This window comes from Mobula hypostoma, chromosome 15 (genome assembly GCF_963921235.1).
Source record: "Mobula hypostoma chromosome 15, sMobHyp1.1, whole genome shotgun sequence".
NCBI lineage: Eukaryota > Metazoa > Chordata > Chondrichthyes > Myliobatiformes > Myliobatidae > Mobula > Mobula hypostoma.
Genome location: NC_086111.1, coordinates 62,004,891 through 62,022,821, shown reverse-complemented (window position 1 = coordinate 62,022,821; position 17,931 = coordinate 62,004,891). Strand labels below are relative to the sequence as shown.

The 17,931-nt window shown below is 43.7% G+C and overlaps 2 long non-coding RNA genes across 2 annotated transcripts in view; one reads left to right on the top strand and one right to left on the bottom strand.

Moving 5' to 3' along the window:
* Positions 1 to 1,902: 1,902 nt before the first annotated feature.
* LOC134357114 (uncharacterized) lies at positions 1,903 to 8,581 on the top strand. The gene is made up of 3 exons (XR_010020513.1): positions 1,903 to 1,984; positions 3,225 to 3,575; positions 8,431 to 8,581. It is a non-coding gene; the product is annotated as an uncharacterized LOC134357114 (long non-coding RNA).
* The window catches only part of LOC134357113 (uncharacterized), a 46,836-nt gene continuing 37,274 nt past the window's right edge, over positions 8,370 to 17,931 (bottom strand). Inside the window, exons 2-3 of the long non-coding RNA XR_010020512.1 lie at positions 8,511 to 8,724; positions 8,370 to 8,435 (exon numbers count right to left, since the gene is read on the bottom strand). This is a non-coding gene — a long non-coding RNA (uncharacterized LOC134357113). The remainder of the gene's footprint in view (positions 8,436 to 8,510; positions 8,725 to 17,931) is intronic.

Sequence of the window (17,931 nt, the reverse complement as noted above, 5' to 3'; positions counted from 1 at the left end):
CACACCACTCCTCACTGAAGGGTCCGTGGAGGAAAGTGTGAGCAGCTTCAAGCTCCAGAGGGTCACTACCTTGGAGGGTTGGTCCTTGGATGTTACTAATGTCAATGTTTGGCATACTCCTTCTGTACCTAATAAAGTGGCCACTGAATGTATGTCCGTAGTCTTCTACTACTGTAGCCCATTCATTTCAAATCTCAACGTGTAGTGCTTTCAGAGATGCCCTCGGGAGTCACGGTCACCTTCCTGTCAGTTTGAACCAGTCTGGCCATTTTCCTCCGACCTCTCTCATTAACAAGGTGTTTTAATCCACAGAACTGCCACTCACTGGATGTTTTGTGTTTTTGTACCATTCTCTGAAAACTCTAGACTGTTGTGCATGAAAATCCCAGGAGATCAGCAGTTTCTGAAATACTCAAAGCACCAACCATCATTCCACAGTCAAAGTCACTTAGATCACATTTCTTCCTCATTCTGATGTTGGTCTGAAAAACAATAGATTCTCTTGACCATGTCCGTATGCTTTCATGCATTCATTTGCCGCCATACGTGATTGGCTGATAGATATTTGCATCGACTGGTAGGTGTACAGGTGTACCTAATAAAGTGGCCACTAAGTGTATTTCTGGGTTTCCAAGATGCTGTTCCCTTCACACTGCTCCTTTGCCAAATGTTATTTTTAGGGAGTTAAATTTCCTTTGTCAGTGATGGGGTGGAGTTATGTCACTACTAAAGGAGGTGTAAGGTAGTCCTTCCTTCTACTAGCCTGCAGGTCATCACTGGGCAAGGTATAGCACCTGCTTAGCCCTTCCTCCCCGATCAAGGTCGGATGAAGCCAAGGGAGCAGGCGGTGGATGGTCATATGAGCAGCTGGTGCAAACCACAAGCCCTGGTTATGTGACCACTGATGCCAAACAGGCAATCTTGGAGGAGTATTGATAATGGCTGGGGGCATCTGTCTTGTAAAGACACTGCCCACTTCTGTAGAAAAATTTGCTAAGAACTATCATGCTCATGGAGACCATAATCGCCCACATCATATGGCACAGCGCATAATGATGATGTCATATAGCACAGCGCATAATGATGATGATGATGATGCCCTCTTCTCATTGTTAACATCAAGCAGGAGGTACAGAAGCCTGAAGGCACAGACTCAGCGATTCAGGAACAACTTCCTCCCCTCTGCCATCCGATTCCTAAATGGACATTGAACCCACTTGTTTTTTCTGTTTTTGCACTATTTGTAATCTAACTATTTAATATACATATGTATATGTGTATACATATAGATACACACACACACACATATACATACGGTAATTGGCTGATTTATTTATTTTTTTCTTTATTATCCTGTATTACTACTGCCACTAAGTTAACAGATTTCACGACAAATGCTAGCGATATTAAACCTGATATCCCCTTCAGACAGCAGTTGCTTTTACATAAAATTAAGGCATGTTACATCCAACCCCCTACCAGCAAAAACTTCTCAGAATCCGCATGTTAGATTTCACTAGGAGTGTTTGCATGCAGTTTATTGCCCACGTCTCTTAAGGATTAGACTTCGGGGAAATACAGTTTTCTGTTGCATGTTTGGCATTTTATTCATTAGCAGTAAATTGGATAACCTCCTCCAAGTAGTTTTTTAAAATTTACACAATATGTCCTAGATTTTCATTCTGTTTATGTTTGTTACTGTACAGCTTGCACGTTATCATACCAAATGTTCCAGACATCTTATGCAGACGCAGTGTATACATGTCAGTCTGTTCATTTGGGTGAAAGCTAAACATTCTTCCCAGAATGCACTGGGTTGACCTCTCACATGTTTTAACCAACAACCTGGGAAAGAGCACCATGTCTGCGGCTAGCCCTTATTATCCCAGCTCCACTTCTGCTCCCAGCTCCGGCTTTTGCCAGAGGCCGGGATCTCAGAGAAGATGCAGCTGGAGCAAATCTGCAACTCAGCTGATTGTCAAAAGTAAGTTAAGAGGGACGGGAATTTAAAACCAATCTGAGTGATAACACATCTTTTTCTCAGAACACACTGGGAAGCCGTTACTACATCTTATAGAACCTCGACTAATATTTACATCTTTTATTTCAGCAGTTACAAGAACCTTTCTTCTCTGAGGAAATATCCTTTCCTGCGTTGTGCCACAATAAATAAAGGTCTACTTATAGGAAAATGTTTCTCAAAAAATGCCATTTCCTTATAATTCTGTCACATAAAGGGGAGGAAACAAACCATGTAAATATATTCATCAGACATCAGAATCAGAACATTGATTTATTATCAGCAAGCATTCAAAAACATTGCCCATTCCATTTTCTCTGATCTTGATTTTCCTTTGAAGGACCCTAATGCCTTGGAGATGGACAAATAACTGAATATCATTTCATACATGTCACAGCCACTCAGCTGACTACTCTGCTCTCTCTACTTTCATGACTAAGCACAGCTCAAATGCTATCTATAATTGTGCAGGTGGCACCACTGTTGTTGTCAGAGTCTCAGACGGTGACGAGGAGGCGTACAGGATCGAGACAGAGCAGTTGGTTGAGTGATGTCACAGTAGCAACCTTGCACTCAATGCCAGCAAGACTGAAAAACTGATTGTGGACTTCAGGAAGGGGAAGTTGTAAGAACACAAACCTGTCATCCTTGGGGGCGGGGGGGGGGGTGGGTTGGTGCCAAAGGTGGAAAAGGTAAGCAGCTTCAAGCTCCTGAGTGGTAATGTTTGAGAGGACCTATCCTAGGCCCAAAACATTGATGTAATCATGAAGTAGGCATGTCAGCAGCTAGACATCAACAGGAGCTTAAGGAGATTTGGTATGTTACCAAAGACTCAAGCAAATTTCTACAAATATGTGGTGGAGAGCATTCTGATCGGTTGTGATGAGCAGATAATGTGGCCAGCATTTAATTGTAAGATGTCCAATTGCCTCAGAACAGTGACTGCTAGCTACAGATGAGTCTGTGCACCAACCTTTGTTAATGTAATCCCAGATTCCACCTCCAATAGGGAGATTCTGTCCGCGTAGAACCAAGTCATGCCTAACAGAGCCTAGCATTACATTATGGACAGACAATCAACCTATGTCTATAAGCTCCCTTATGAAGTTATATATTTTTTTTATTATTATTGTGTTCTTTATCTTATTGTGTTTCTTTTTGAGCTGCATCGGATCCGGAGTAACAATTATTTTGTTCTCCTTAGCTGGAAATAACGTTAAACCATCTTGAATCTTGGCTGGTCTCACCACCAGCTGGTATGGGGGCTCCAATGCACAGGAATGGAAGAAGCTACGGAGGACTGCAGACTCAGCCGTCACGGGCACAATCAATGCACATCAAAGTCACCAAAGGGCAGTGTCTCAAGAAGGCAGCATCCATGACTGAGGACCCTCACAGTGCCCTCTCCTCCTTATTACCATTGGAGATGCGGTAGAGGAGCCTGAAGACCCACAGCCAACCTTGTTGAAATAACTTCTTCCCCTCTGTCAGCAGATTTCTGAACAGTCCATGAACTCACTATTCCACTTCTTCAATACTTATTTTTTATTATTATGTAAGTTTTCTATATCTTGCTCTTGACTGCTGCTACAAAACGGACAAATTTCACAACATATATCAGCGGTAACAAACCTAACAGACCTGATTCTCAGATCCAACCCATACGGTGCATGAACCCTGGTAAAACTAATCTGTGTAATATCAGAGATATTTATAAACATGAAAGATTAATGGTATTTCCTGCCCCTCTGCTGGTGGGGTCACGTATCCTGTTGTGAGGTCTGACGCTGTTTTTAGTTCTAGCTTATTGTCGGTAACATTGTTACACAACAGGAAATGAGATCTTCTGCATCTTACGAAGAGGTCATGCGATTATTTTGAACTTTGTACACCACAAAGTGTATTGAGAAGTACAATGTTTACCGTAGGCAGTATTTGCAGCACTGCAAGAATTGAACAAGGTCCACAGTTGACAGATGGAATAGTTTCAGTTTAGATCCTTTTTTATGCCATGGACCAATACCATTAAGCAAGGGCCATAAACTTCAGGTTGGGAACTACTGGTCAAGATTCTGAGGTGTTTTGTCACTCCCAGCATTATAAATCCCAGTGTGCCAATGTTATTTATGGATGTTATTACTGGTAGGGAGTAAAGTTTTTGTTTCTTTCTTTCAACTAGTTTCCGCAGTCCAGGTGCAGTAGCAGGTAATGATTTAACAAGGGATTTTGTTATTAATTCCCTTCCCTTCCATGATTCTGAAATCTGACTTCCCTGAAGATTAATTAACAGGCAAAAGCTTCCAAAACATTTCAAAGCGCACAGGCCAAACTCACAGAACATTGAACGTAGGCCACAAAATATAGAACAGAGAACAGGCAAGTTTGGCAACAGCCCCCTCAGCCCACAATGTTGTGCCAGTGACCAATGCGACCAGCAGTGACTGGTTACTCTTTTCTTCACTGCTTTTTTTAATGATTTTGATTGGGGTGCTCTTGATACAGATTGGCTTTGCGGCCTGCAGCCAATGAACAGCGCAGTGCTTTTTTTTTTAAGCGTGTCGTACCAGACATCCAGCCATTCTTGTCTGGCGCGTGCTGTCAGGATTAACCGGGTTCACGTTATGAACGTTCCTGACTCGACCCTTGTATTCTTTACGAGGCGGAGTGGCTAGCTCGACACTCAACCCGGCACGGATGGAAAGCGTGCTCGGGGGTGGCCCGACCTGGATTCGAACTCGGGAACCTTTGCTCCGGAGTCCGGCGCTGATCTCACTGCGCCACCAGCTGGTCAGCACAGTGCTAAATTGTACTGAACTGAACTAAACTGAACACTCCTAGACCATTTCACAGGCTCTGTGGTTATTCTGTGTGTTACTTACTTGTTTTCTGCCATTTGCTCAATTGGTCCTTTATTTGTGCACTGGGTGTTTGACTCTTTCTTTGAATGGGTTCCATGGTGTTCCTTTGTTTTCGTGGCTGTCTGTGGGAAGACAAATCTCAGGGTTGTATACTGCAGACATACTTTGATAAGTGTACTTTTGAATCTTTGAACTAATCAAACTAGTAATTAAAAATCCCAGTAAACTAATCCCTTCTGCCTACAAAATGTCCATGTTCCCCCAAACTCTGCCCATTATTGTGGCAATCTAAGAGCCTCTTAAATGTGTCTATTGTATTTACCACCACCTGCAGTGCATCACCCTTGGCAGCCACAGTCTGAGGTGTTTAACACTTTCTGTGTAGAAAACTTGCCCCCACATCTCCTTTAGAATTTCCTCCTTTCAACTTAAAGCTATATCTTGTAAGATAATAGACCACAAGACACAGGAGCAGAATTAGGCCAATCGGCCCATCAAGTCTGTGCTGCCATTCATAGAAACATAGAAACATAGAAAATAGGTGCAGGAGTAGGCCATTCGGCCCTTCGAGCCTGCACCGCCATTTATTATGATCATGGCTGATCATCCAACTCAGAACCCAGCCTTCCCTCCATACCCCGTGACCCCTGTAGCCACAAGGGCCATATCTAACTTCCTTTTAAACATAGCTAATGAACTGGCCTCAACAGTTTGCTGTGGCAGAGAATTCCACAGATTCACCACTCTCTGTGTGAAGAAGTTTTTCCTAACCTCGGTCCTAAAAGGCTTCCCCTCTATCCTCAAACTGTGACCCCTCGTTCTAGACCTCCCCAACATCGGGAACAATCTTCCCGCATCTAGCCTGTCCAATCCCTTTAGGATCTTATACGTTTCAATCAGATCCCCCCTCAATCTTCTAAATTCCAACGAGTACAAGCCCAGTTCATCCAGTCTTTCTTCATATGAAAGACCTGCCATCCCAGGAATCAATCTGGTGAACCTTCTTTGTACTCCCTCTATGGCAAGGATGTCTTTCCTCAGATTAGGGGACCAAAACTGCACACAATACTCCAGGTGTGGTCTCACCAAGGCCTTGTACAACTGCAGTAGTACCTCCCTGCTCCTGTACTCGAATCCTCTCGCTATAAATGCCAGCATACCGTTCGCCTTTTTCACCGCCTGCTGTACCTGCATGCCCACTTTCAATGACTGGTGTATAATGACACCCAGGTCTCGTTGCACCTCCCCTTTTCCTAATCGGCCACCATTCAGATAATAATCTGTTTTCCTATTTTTGCCACCAAAGTGGATAACTTCACATTTATCCACATTAAATTGCATCTGCCATGAGTTTGCCCACTCACCCAACCTATCCAAGTCACCCTGCATCCTCTTAGCATCCTCCTCACTGCTAACACTGCCACCCAGCTTCGTGTCATCCGCAAACTTGGAGATGCTGCATTTAATTCCCTCATCCAAGTCATTAATATATATTGTAAACAACTGGGGTCCCAGCACTGAGCCTTGCGGTACCCCACTAGTCACCGCCTGCCATTCTGAAAAGGTCCCGTTTATTCCCACTCTTTGCTTCCTGTCTGCTAACCAATTCTCCACCCACACCAATACCTTACCCCCAATACCATGTGCTTTAAGTTTGCACACTAATCTCCTGTGTGGGACCTTGTCAAAAGCCTTTTGAAAATCCAAATATACCACATCCACTGGTTCTCCCCTATCCACTCTACTAGTTACATCCTCAAAAAATTCTATGAGATTCGTCAGACATGATTTTCCTTTCACAAATCCATGCTGACTTTGTCCGATCATTTCACCGCTTTCCAAATGTGCTGTTATCACATCCTTGATAACTGACTCCAGCAGTTTCCCCACCACCGACGTTAGGCTAACCGGCCTATAATTCCCCGGTTTCTCTCTCCCTCCTTTTTTAAAAAGTGGGGTTACATTAGCCACCCTCCAATCCTCAGGAACTAGTCCAGAATCTAACGAGTTTTGAAAAATTATCACTAATGCATCCACTATTTCTTGGGCCACTTCCTTAAGCACTCTGGGATGCAGACCATCTGGCCCTGGGGATTTATCTGCCTTCAATCCCTTCAATTTACCTAACACCACTTCCCTACTAACATGTATTTCGCTCAGTTCCTCCATCTCACTGGACCCTCTGTCCCTTACTATTTCTGGAAGATTATTTATGTCCTCCTTAGTGAAGACAGAACCAAAGTAATTATTCAATTGGTCTGCCATGTCCTTGCTCCCCATAATCAATTCACCTGTTTCTGTTTGCAGGGGACCTACATTTGTCTTTATCAGTCTTTTCCTTTTTACATATCTATAAAAGCTTTTACAGTCCGTTTTTATGTTCTCTGCCAGTTTTCTCTCATAATCTTTTTTCCCCTTCCTAATTAAGCCCTTTGTCCTCCTCTGCTGAACTCTGAATTTCTCCCAGTCCTCAGGTGAGCCACTTTCTCTGGCTAATTTGTATGCTACTTCTTTGGAATTGATACTATCCCTAATTTCTCTTGTCAGCCACGGGTGCACTACCTTCCTTGATTTATTCTTTTGCCAAACTGGGATGAACAATTGTTGTAGTTCATCCATGCAACCTTTAAATGCCTGCCATTGCATATCCACCGTCAATCCTTGAAGTGTCATTTGCCAGTCTATCTTAGCTAATTCATGTCTCATACCTTCAAAGTTACCCCTCTTTAAGTTCAGAACCTTTGTTTCTGAATTAACTACGTCACTCTCCATTCCTTCATGGCTGATTTATAATTTCTCTCAACCTCATTCTCCTGCCTTCTCCCCAAAACCTTTGATGCGCAGACGAATCAAGAGCCTATCAACCCCCACTTTAAATATACCCAATGACATGGCCTTCACATCTGCCCATGACAAGAACTACACAGATGCACCACCCTCTGGCTAAAGAAATTCCTCTTCATCTCTGTTCTAAATGGATGCCCCTCTACTTTGAGGCTGTGTCCTCTGGTTGTAGAATCCTTCACTATAGGAAACATCCTCTCCACATCCACTCTATCTTGGCCTTTCAACATTCGATGGGTTTCAATGAACCTTATAATACTAGAATTTCTATTCTGGGGTAAAACATTCTCTCTGTCAACCCTATCTATGCCTCCCGTAGTGTTATGAACTTCTGTCAGGTCTGCCTTCAGAATCCACTGCTCCAGAGAAAACTATCTAAGTTTGTCAAACCTCTCCTTGTAGTTAACACCTCTTCATCCAAGCAACATTCTGGTGAACCTCTTCTGCATACTTTCCAAAGCCTCCACATCCTTTCTGGAATGGGGCAACCAGAACGCCAAGTGTGTCCAAACCAAATTAGTGGTCTTTCTGGGAGAATGTGATGAAGATTTGTTAGTTGTAGCTAGTCCATTAGCCAGGGACACAAGTAGAAACTGGTGAATGGAGACAATTTTTAAAAAAAATCTTAGTCCTCATTTACCTTTCATTTGCAAGAGAATCCGAATCAGTCTTATATAACGTGAAATTTGTTGTTTTTTTTTCTGCCAGCAGTACTGTGCAAAGACATAAAGTGACAAATTACGAAATAAATCGCGAAAACAAGGGATAATGAGGCGGTATTCACGGACCTTTTGGAAATCTGACGACGGAAGGACGGCTTGGTAGCACAGTGCTCTACTGCATCAGTGACCCAGGTTCAGTTCCCATCATTGTCTGTACGGAATTTGTATGTCCTCCCCGTGACCTTGAGAGTTTGCTCCGAACGCTCGGGTTTCCTCCCACAGTCCAATGACGTACCAGTTAGTGGGTTAATCGGCCATAGTAAATTGTCCCGTGATTAGGCTGGAATTAAGAATTAGGATTGTTAGGCAACACAGCTCGAAGGGCCTATTCCTTGCTGTACCTCAATATATAAATAAAAAAGCTCTTCCTGAAATATAGAGTGTGGGTTTACAGGTTCCTGTACCTGCTCCCCGATGATAGTAATGAGAAGAGGGCATGTCTCGGGTGGTTAGGGACCTTTAGATTTACTGGAAAGGGTATTTTGCTCCCAAAGACCACCGGAAGCTATTGGTAAAGAAATGAGAGTTAAAAGTAGGATTCTGCTTTTAAAGCGCTTAAGGATTCAGTCATTCTTGAATTTCTAAACACACACGGAACGGGTTGGTGTAGTTTCCAGCTGTGAAATGGCCAGTGATGGTGCAATACACAGAGGCAGATAGATATTCAGAGCAGCTTCCAATAATGAGTAAGGCACATCCGTCACCAAATCATGAACCCCTCACTGTGGCCTCGCTCCCTAGACACCATGCTTGGCAGCAATTCTTGCTGATCATATGATGATTTCTCAAGACCTTTGTCTAACTCCCAGAATACAAATTCTAGGAGTTTGCTGGCAACGTATTGTAGGCCATCTAATTCGAAGTTCTCTGTATTATTTTATATCAAGCGGTATTTACCAACCTCCTGTCAACTATTACAGAATCTGGGAAATTTTAGAAGATCCTTATCCAATGTATACTGTCACCGTTATGGTCAAAGGGTCATAGAGCAATAAAATCCTTTCAATTAAGAGTCTGAGCCAACCATGAGACCCCACCCCCCTCATTTACATAAATCCTATATTAATCCTAAATTCCCTCCAAAACGGACAATTTACAGTGACCTGTATACCGACCTCTGCACGTTTTTTTTTGGGAAAAGGGTCTGTGGACAGACTCTGTGGACTTCAATTCAGAACACAATTTGTTTTTATTTATTGTTTGCATGAATTTTTTTCTGCATATTGGGTGTTCCACGGTTTTCTTTTTTTATGGGTCCTCTTGGGTTTCTTTGTTTCATGGCTGCCTGTAAGGAGATGTATCTCAAGGTTGTATAATATATTCATACTTTGATAATAAATGTACTTGAACTTTGAACTTTGAAACTGGAACTCCCAGACAAAAACTTGATTACAAAGAGAGCATGCAAACTCCACATAGTCAGCACCTGAGGTCAGGTTTGAACCTTGGAACAACTGATACTTGCCCCTACACCTCCTCCCTCACTACCGTTCAGAATCTCAAACAGTCCTTCCAGGTGAGGTGACACTTCACCTGCGAGTCTGTTGGGGTCATCTACTCTATCCACTGCTTCTGGTGTGGCCTCCTGCAAACCCGTGAGACCTGACGTAGTCTGGGAGACCGCTTCACTGAGCACCTATGCTCCGTCTGCCAGAAAAAGTGGGATCTCCCAGTGGCCACCCATTTCAATTCCACTCCCCATTCCCACTCTGACATGTCAGTCCATGCCTTCCTCTACTGCCGCGATGAGGCCATTCTCCGGTTGGAGGAGCAATACCTTATATTCCATCTGGGTAGTCTCCAACCTGATAGCATGAACACTGATTTCCCAAACTTCTAGTAATTGCACCCCATCCCCTTTCACCATTCCCCATTCCTGTTTCCCTCTCTCACTTGATCTCCTTACCTGCCCATCACCTCCCTCTGGAGGCTCCTCCCCCTTCCCTTCTACCCTCTTCTATCAGATTCCTCCTCCTCCAGCCCACGATCCCTTTCACCAATCAACTGCCCAGCTCTTTACTTCACCCCCTGCCCCTCTCCCAGTTTCACCTATCACCCGCCACCTTGCACTTCTTCCTCCCCTCCCCCCACCGTCTTACTTTCCAGTCCCGATGAAGGGTCCCGGCCTGAGACGTCGACTGTTCACTCTTTTCCAAAGATGCTGCCCGGTCTGCTGAGATCCTCCAGCATTCTGGTGTGTGTTGCTTTGGATCTCCAGCATCTGCAGATTTTCTCATGTTTGTGAAAGGTAAAATGAATCTGTGTTTAAGTATTCGTCCACCATTTACTGTTAGCAAGTTACATTTTGATTCACATAAACATTTCCACGTGGACAGCCAGCACCTTTTTTCCCCAAGGCAACAATGGTTAATATGAGAGGACATACATTTAATTTGATCAGGTGAAAGGAAAGGAGGGATATCAGAGGAAAGTTTCTTACTCAGAGAGCGGGAAGTGCATGTTAAATGCAGAACAAGTGCAACTCCCTGTCAGGGGTGGTGGTAGAGGCAGGTACATTAAGAAACTTTAGAGACTCTTAGACAGGCACATACATGAAAGAAAATGAAGGGCTATGTGGGAGGCAAGGGTTAAATGAATCTTGGAGTAAGTTGAAGGGTTGGCACCATGTCATTGGCTGTACTGTGCTGTACTGTTCTATGTTCTATCTGTTTCAACTAATTCACAGTGGGACCTTGATTCTCTAAAGACCAAATGGGTGAAATGTGAGGACTATGCGCAGGGGAGAGGAAGAGAACAATTTTGACCCTTCTTTCCATTATTCATAGAGCTGTCAGTCTGCCAATTCTCTTTGTGAAAACAAGATACACTTTTTTTCCAAGGACCCCGGTGTAAAACCAGCCTCTCTTTATTCAATCAAACTACTTTTGTTAGATTTAAATAGCTTGATGTAGGATTTCTAAGAAATTTCAGAATCTACAAGAATGGCAAATTATCGATGCACATCAGAACCTACCATGGATGCTGAATAGGTTACAAGGATTTTTGTTCATGCGTTTGCCATTGTGGTTGTTGGGGGAAACCATTCAGGAACTTAAGGTTTGAGTAGGGGCATCAGGGCTAGTGGTACCGTGATGGATTTCCTGGTAGAGCAGAGAGATTGGTGTCCTGAGGGAGACCGCAGTCAGAGGGCCGCGCTATTGGCTGTGGCATGCTCATTGTGTGGGCAGTGCTTTATCCACCCTGAGTGACCTGTACCACTTGTGTAACGAACATATGCAGCTGAATGTCCAAACGTGGAGTGCACGCCATTGGAAGCTGTCCAGAAATGCACTGCATCCTGGATACCAAGATATCTCCATGCATTAGGTTATCTCAAAACATGACACAAGTGGGATCTACATGAATGCATTCAATGTCCACTTAAAACTGGTGTGGTTTTATGAAGAATAGTGTTCGACCAAATGTGCAGGCATTTTTTTTGAGGATGTCACAAGTATAAAGATGGCAGACCAAGAGGTGTATCTGGATTTCCAAAGGCATTTGAACGGCTACCACATAAAAAATCATTACATAAAGTGCAATCTTGCTTGCTAGGGGATAACATTAAGGTAGACTGAAGAGGAATTATGTCTTTTTCAGGTTGGCAGGCTGCTTCAATAGAGGTCAGTAATATACTCAGAGCAAATCACACATTCTGCTCATGAATTAAGTAAGAATGTAGAATGAAATCTGCTGGTAATGCAAAGTGAAATCAGAATCAGCCACATGTTGTGAAATTTGTTGTTATGTGGCAGCAGTACATTCCAATATATAATAATAACTGTGAATTAAATACAAATACAGCAGTTTCAAGTTTCTCAGTGTCAAGATCTCTGAGGGTCTAACCTGGTCCCAACATATCGATGCAGTTATAAAGAAGGCAAGACAGCGACTATACTTCAGTAGGAGTTTTAAGAGATTTGGTATGTCAACAAAACCGCACAAAAACTTCTGTAGATGTACCATGGAGAGCATTCTGACAGGCTGCATCACTCTCTGGTATGGGGTAGGGTCTACTGCACAAAACTGAAATAAGCTGCAGAAGGTTGTAAATTTAGTTGGCTCCATCTTGGGTACTAGCCTACAAAGTACCCAAGACATCTTCAAGGAGTGGTGTCTCAGGAAGGCAGCATCCATTATTAAGGACCTCCAGCACCCAGAACATTCCTTGTTCTCATTGCTAACATCAGGTAGGTGGTACAGAAACCTGAAGGCACGCACTCAGCAATTCAGGAACAGCTTCTTCCCCTCTGCCACCCAATTCCTAAATGGACATTGAACCCTTAAACACTGCTTCACTTTTTTAATATATATTATTTCTGTTTTTTGCATGATTTTAATCTACTCAATAGTAGAGCTACTAGGACTTGATGTTTCAATCCCTATGGTAAGTCGGCACTCTTGATGTTGGCAGTGGGTTTGGAGTGGCGACAAGGAGGGAGGGTAGGTACATCATCGGGGTCATCAGGTGGGCACCCTCCTTCTTTGACGTTTCGTTGATAAGCCTACGACATCTCCAGAGGGCTCAACGGTGCTACCTGGCGTCCCAGATACACCCCCTCAGTTCCATACCCTCCTGTCTTCATCTTGCAGCCCAGTTGTTGTCTTTCCTTTTAATCCAAATCCAATTGCTGCTTTCTTCTGCTGCGTTTGACAAGGATTTGATTGCTTGTTGGAGGGAGTGACCCCTCACCCCTATCTTCTTCAATAGACTGGTCGTAGATGTAGCAACGAATCCCCTGCATCCCACTTTTACAGGGAAAATCTTGGTCTTCCAGCCATTCTGGGCAGCTTCAGTTGCCAGTTCAGAGTACTTGGTCTTTTCCCTCTCATAAGCTTCTTATATGTACACTGCAATTTATTTATTTATTGTTATTATTTTTAATCTTCTATATTATGTATTGCATTGAACTGCTGCTTCTAAGTTAACAAATTTTACGACACATGCTGGTGATAATAAACCTGATTCTGATTCTGATATATATATAAAATGGTTATATTAAATAAGGTAGTGCTAAAAATAGAAATAAAAAAGTAGTGAGATAGTGCCCATGGGTTCAATGTCCATTCAGAAATTGGACGGCAGAAGGGAAGAAGCTGTTCTGGAATTGTTGAGTGTGTGTCTTCAGGCTCCTGTATCTCCTTCCTGATGTTAGCAATGAGAACAAGGAATGTCCTGGGTGATGGAGGGCCTTATAGATGGATGCTGCCTTTTTCAGGCATCACTGTTTGAAAATGTCCTAGATACTGGGGAGGTTAGTGCTCATGATTGAACTGACTGAGTTCACAAATTTCTGCAGCTTATTTCAATCCCGTGCAGTAACCCACCCCTATACCGGACGGTGATGCAGATAGTTAGAATGCTCTGCTGCACAGGACATCAAATGACACAAAGGTAGTCGAGCTATGAGGAGACCGTAAAATGATATGCACGAGTAATTGGGCAGAAAGAAGGCAGAGTGTAATTATAGAAATGTGAAGTTATGTTGTTTATTTTGTTTTACTTATTAATTTTCCAGCACCTGGGCATCATAATCCCTAACCACACACACAACATGCTGGTGGAACTCAGCAGGTTAGGCAGCATCTATGGAAAAGAGGCAACAGTTGACATTTCAGGCCGAGGCCCTTCTTCGGTACTGGGGAATGGGGGGGGGTGTATATGGCTGAATTAAAAGGTTGGGGGGCAGGAAAAGAGGCTGGCTAGAAGATGACACTTGAAACCAGGTGTGTGGGGAAGGTCAAGGGCTTGAGCGGAGAGAAGGGTGGACCATAGGAGAAAAGGAAGGGGCAGGGGACCCATGGGGAAGTGATTGGCAGGTCAGAAGAAGTAAAAGGTCAGAGTGGGGAATAGACGAGGGGGGGACAATTTTGTTCACCAGAAGGTGAAAATTGATATTCATGCCATCAGGTTGGAGGCTTCTCAGATGGTATAGAAACATAGAAACATAGAAAATAGGTGCAGGAGTAGGCCATTCGGCCCTTCGAGCCTGCACCGCCATTTATTATGATCATGATATAAGGTGTTGCTGCTCCACCCTGAGGGTGTCCTCATCTTGTCACAAGAGGAGACCAGGGATCAACATGTCAGAAGGAGAATGGGAATTGGAACAGGAATTAAAATGCTTGGCCATCTGGAAGTCTCGCTTGTGGCAGATGGTGCAGAGGTGCTTGATGAAGAGATCTCAATTTACAACGAGTCTCAATAATGTAGCGGAAGCCACATAATCACTAAATACCCTGAGAACAAAATGAACTTGTAGTACAGGTGCTGCAAGCAGTTGAGAAAACAAATCGTATGTTGACCTTCACTACTCAATGATTTACGTACAGGAACAAGGACAGCTTGCTGCAGCTGGCTGGGACATCGCGCCGTAGTTTTGGTCTCCTTATCTGAGGAAGGACGATCTTGCTATGGAGGAGGTACAGTGAAGGTTTAGGCTTGTATTCAATGACGTGTGGAAATTTCAAAAGAGATCTCACATCTATCTGTAAGTTTCTAACAGGAACTAATAGACTAAATACTGGGAGGATAGGCGAGCATTGAAAGGTTCAGAACCAGCGGTCACAGCCTCAAGGATAAAGATATGTCATTTGGAACTGAGACTGGAAGAAATGTCTTCACCCAGAGCATGGTGAACTTGTGAAATTCTGTCACACAGAAGGCAGTTGAGGCACACACATGGGTTCAGGCCTTTTGCCTCCTGTGTCAATACTGCTCAACAAACACCTATTTACACTATTCCAATATTAACCGTGTTTTATTCTCTCCATGTTCTCAGCTACATACAGGGGGCAATTTAAAGCTTAGAATTAATTGTCACACGTACATCAAAGCATTGAAACATGCAATGAACTGCATCATTATGCATCAACGACTAATGCAGTCCGAGGACATGCAGACATCTCACCTCTCCCGGAAGTTTCGGGAGTCTCCCGCATATTAATAGTGGCTCCCTGATGCCCGCAAATTATATACAATATCATGGAAATCAATTTTTTTGAGAGTGAGCGAGCGAGTGACCACGAGAGAGAGAGTGCGCGCGAGGGAGAGCAAGAGCAAGCAAGCGAGAGCGCGAGAGAGAGCGAGAGCGCGTGAACAAGAGAGCGAGAGAGCGTGCGAGCGACCACGTGAGAGAGAGAGAGAGAGCACGAGCATGAGAGAGAGCGAGAGCGCGCCATGGCAGACCTTGTTCCAAAAACAGAAAATATAAAACGTACGTCACCCCAGACTACCCTAAAGTGTACCCCTGCCTAATAGGGGTCAAAAATAATGACAGTGTTGCTCGCTGCACTGTTTGCAACAGTGACTTTTCTATTGCCCATGGTGGGTTAAGACTGTAAAAGACATGTTGAGGTGAGTTTAACAGGTGTCATTCATTCATTAGCATAGCTAACATTATTTAAACCAGCTGGCTAGCTGCTAAGGAGCTACTCTATTGCAGACATCCCACCTCTCCCGGAAGTTCCGGGAGTCTCCCGCAAATTGATGGTGCTACCTCCCTGAAATGAGTTTTTGCAGGGTGGGATGTCTGGACATGTAGGAGGCAGCCCACACGTATCACTATACATCTGGCACCAACATTGCATGCCCACAACTCACTGACCCTAACCCGTACGCCCTTGGAACGTGGGAGGAGACCAGAGCACCCATGGGAAATCCATGCGGTCACGGGCAGACCGTACAAACTCTCTTTGACAATGGTGGGAATTGAACACTAATCACTGGTGCTGTGAAGCATTGCACTAAGTACTATGATACCATACCATCCAAAGCAGCTAATTAACCAACCAAACAGCTGTGGCACTGTGCACCCCATGTTCAACATGAAATATATTCAAGAAGAATGCAAGTATGTCTTGTTATGCTAAGGAGAGCGAAGCATGTTGTGTATTGAATATTTAGGTAATACTTGAGCAATCTTGCGTATCTATTGGTTGATTAAGCATTCCTTTTCATTTAAATAATTAATGATGGCTTGCATGTAAAAATACTTTAATTGCATACGTCATCATGCCACCACATGATACGAACGCGCCTCACTTAAAGTAAACTCAAAGTTAGACCCACATTTCAGACTCCAGTGTCTTCCTTTGAATTAGTCTAATGTTCTGAATTTAGAAAGCATAACAAACAATATTGGGGAGAAGGCAAGGGCAGGATAGTGAAGAGGATTATCAGCCATGAGTAGGTAAGGAGAAAGACCAGGTGCCTAACCTTGCCCTGCTTTTCTGTTTCCATTTTCCTGTTTTTGTTTTGATTAATTAAAGCTCGCCCAATCAAATAGTGTTCTATCACACTTGTGACTTGTAACTTCTGGAAGATTGAAAATAAAAGCTCTGGGCCATCAGCAGTTGAGTCACTCATTGTAGGTTTCCCAGACTCTGACCTACTTACAGCCACAATATTGATATGGCTGCTCAGTTGAGGTTCTGGATACTGGTGGCCCCAGTTAACGATGAAGGAGGTGGTCATGTCACTGATCTTCAATGTTTGGTGTCTAGACTCTCTCTTGTTGGTCATTGTCTGGCAGTCTTGATCAGTCGCTGGTAATTGCCACCTCATATACCAAGCCCGAATGTTGTATCTGTGCAGGTATGGACTTCTTCATTTGTTGATGAGTTATAACAGGAATTGGACATCTTCAAAAGGAAGGACGCAGCAAAAGATGGTTTGATCTAGGACTCTGCCCTGAGGAACTACTGCAGTAACATCCTGAGTAGGAATGATTGACCTTCAACAATTACCACCATCATTGACTTGAGTTAGCCCAGGGCTTGCTGATGCCACGCACCATAAAACACTGCCATTCTCTCAGTGGCAGTCACTCCCACCACTCCTTTGGAATTCAGCCAACTGCTCTGCAGTATTTTTGGATCAGGACCGTGATGAGGTTTGGAGTTGAGTGGCTTTGGAAAAATCCAAACTGGTCACAGAAGAGCAAGTTATTAATAAGTAAGCACCACTTGATAGCACCCTTGATGACAGCTTTCATCACTTTGCAAATGATTTAGAGGGGAGAGATTGGACAATGATTAGGTGGAGTGGATTTGACTTACTTTTTGTGACTATGATCTACGTTGAAAATTGATGCCGGTGTTGCAACTGTACGGGAACGGATTGGCTCAGACAGTCCTGGAGAGCAGGCTTTTCTATGTTCCTATTTTTCTGCTTTTTGTTTGAATAACCAGAGGTCATTAAGGCAAATAGTCTTCTATTGCACTTTGGCTTGTGCCTTCCGGACGATAAAAATGCCTTGGGGCATCAGAGGTTGAATCACTCACTGCAGGTTATTCGGACTCTGACCGACTCAGCCACAGTATTCATTTGGGTGGTCACTTGAGTTTCGGCACAGTGACAGCTCCAGGATATTGATGACTTCTGGTCTACTGGCCCAGTGCTCTTGCTGTCAGCTGGAGGGAATTGAACTGGTTGAGGACTGGCTTTGGTGACAATGGGGAACTCGGGAAGAACTGAGATAGATGA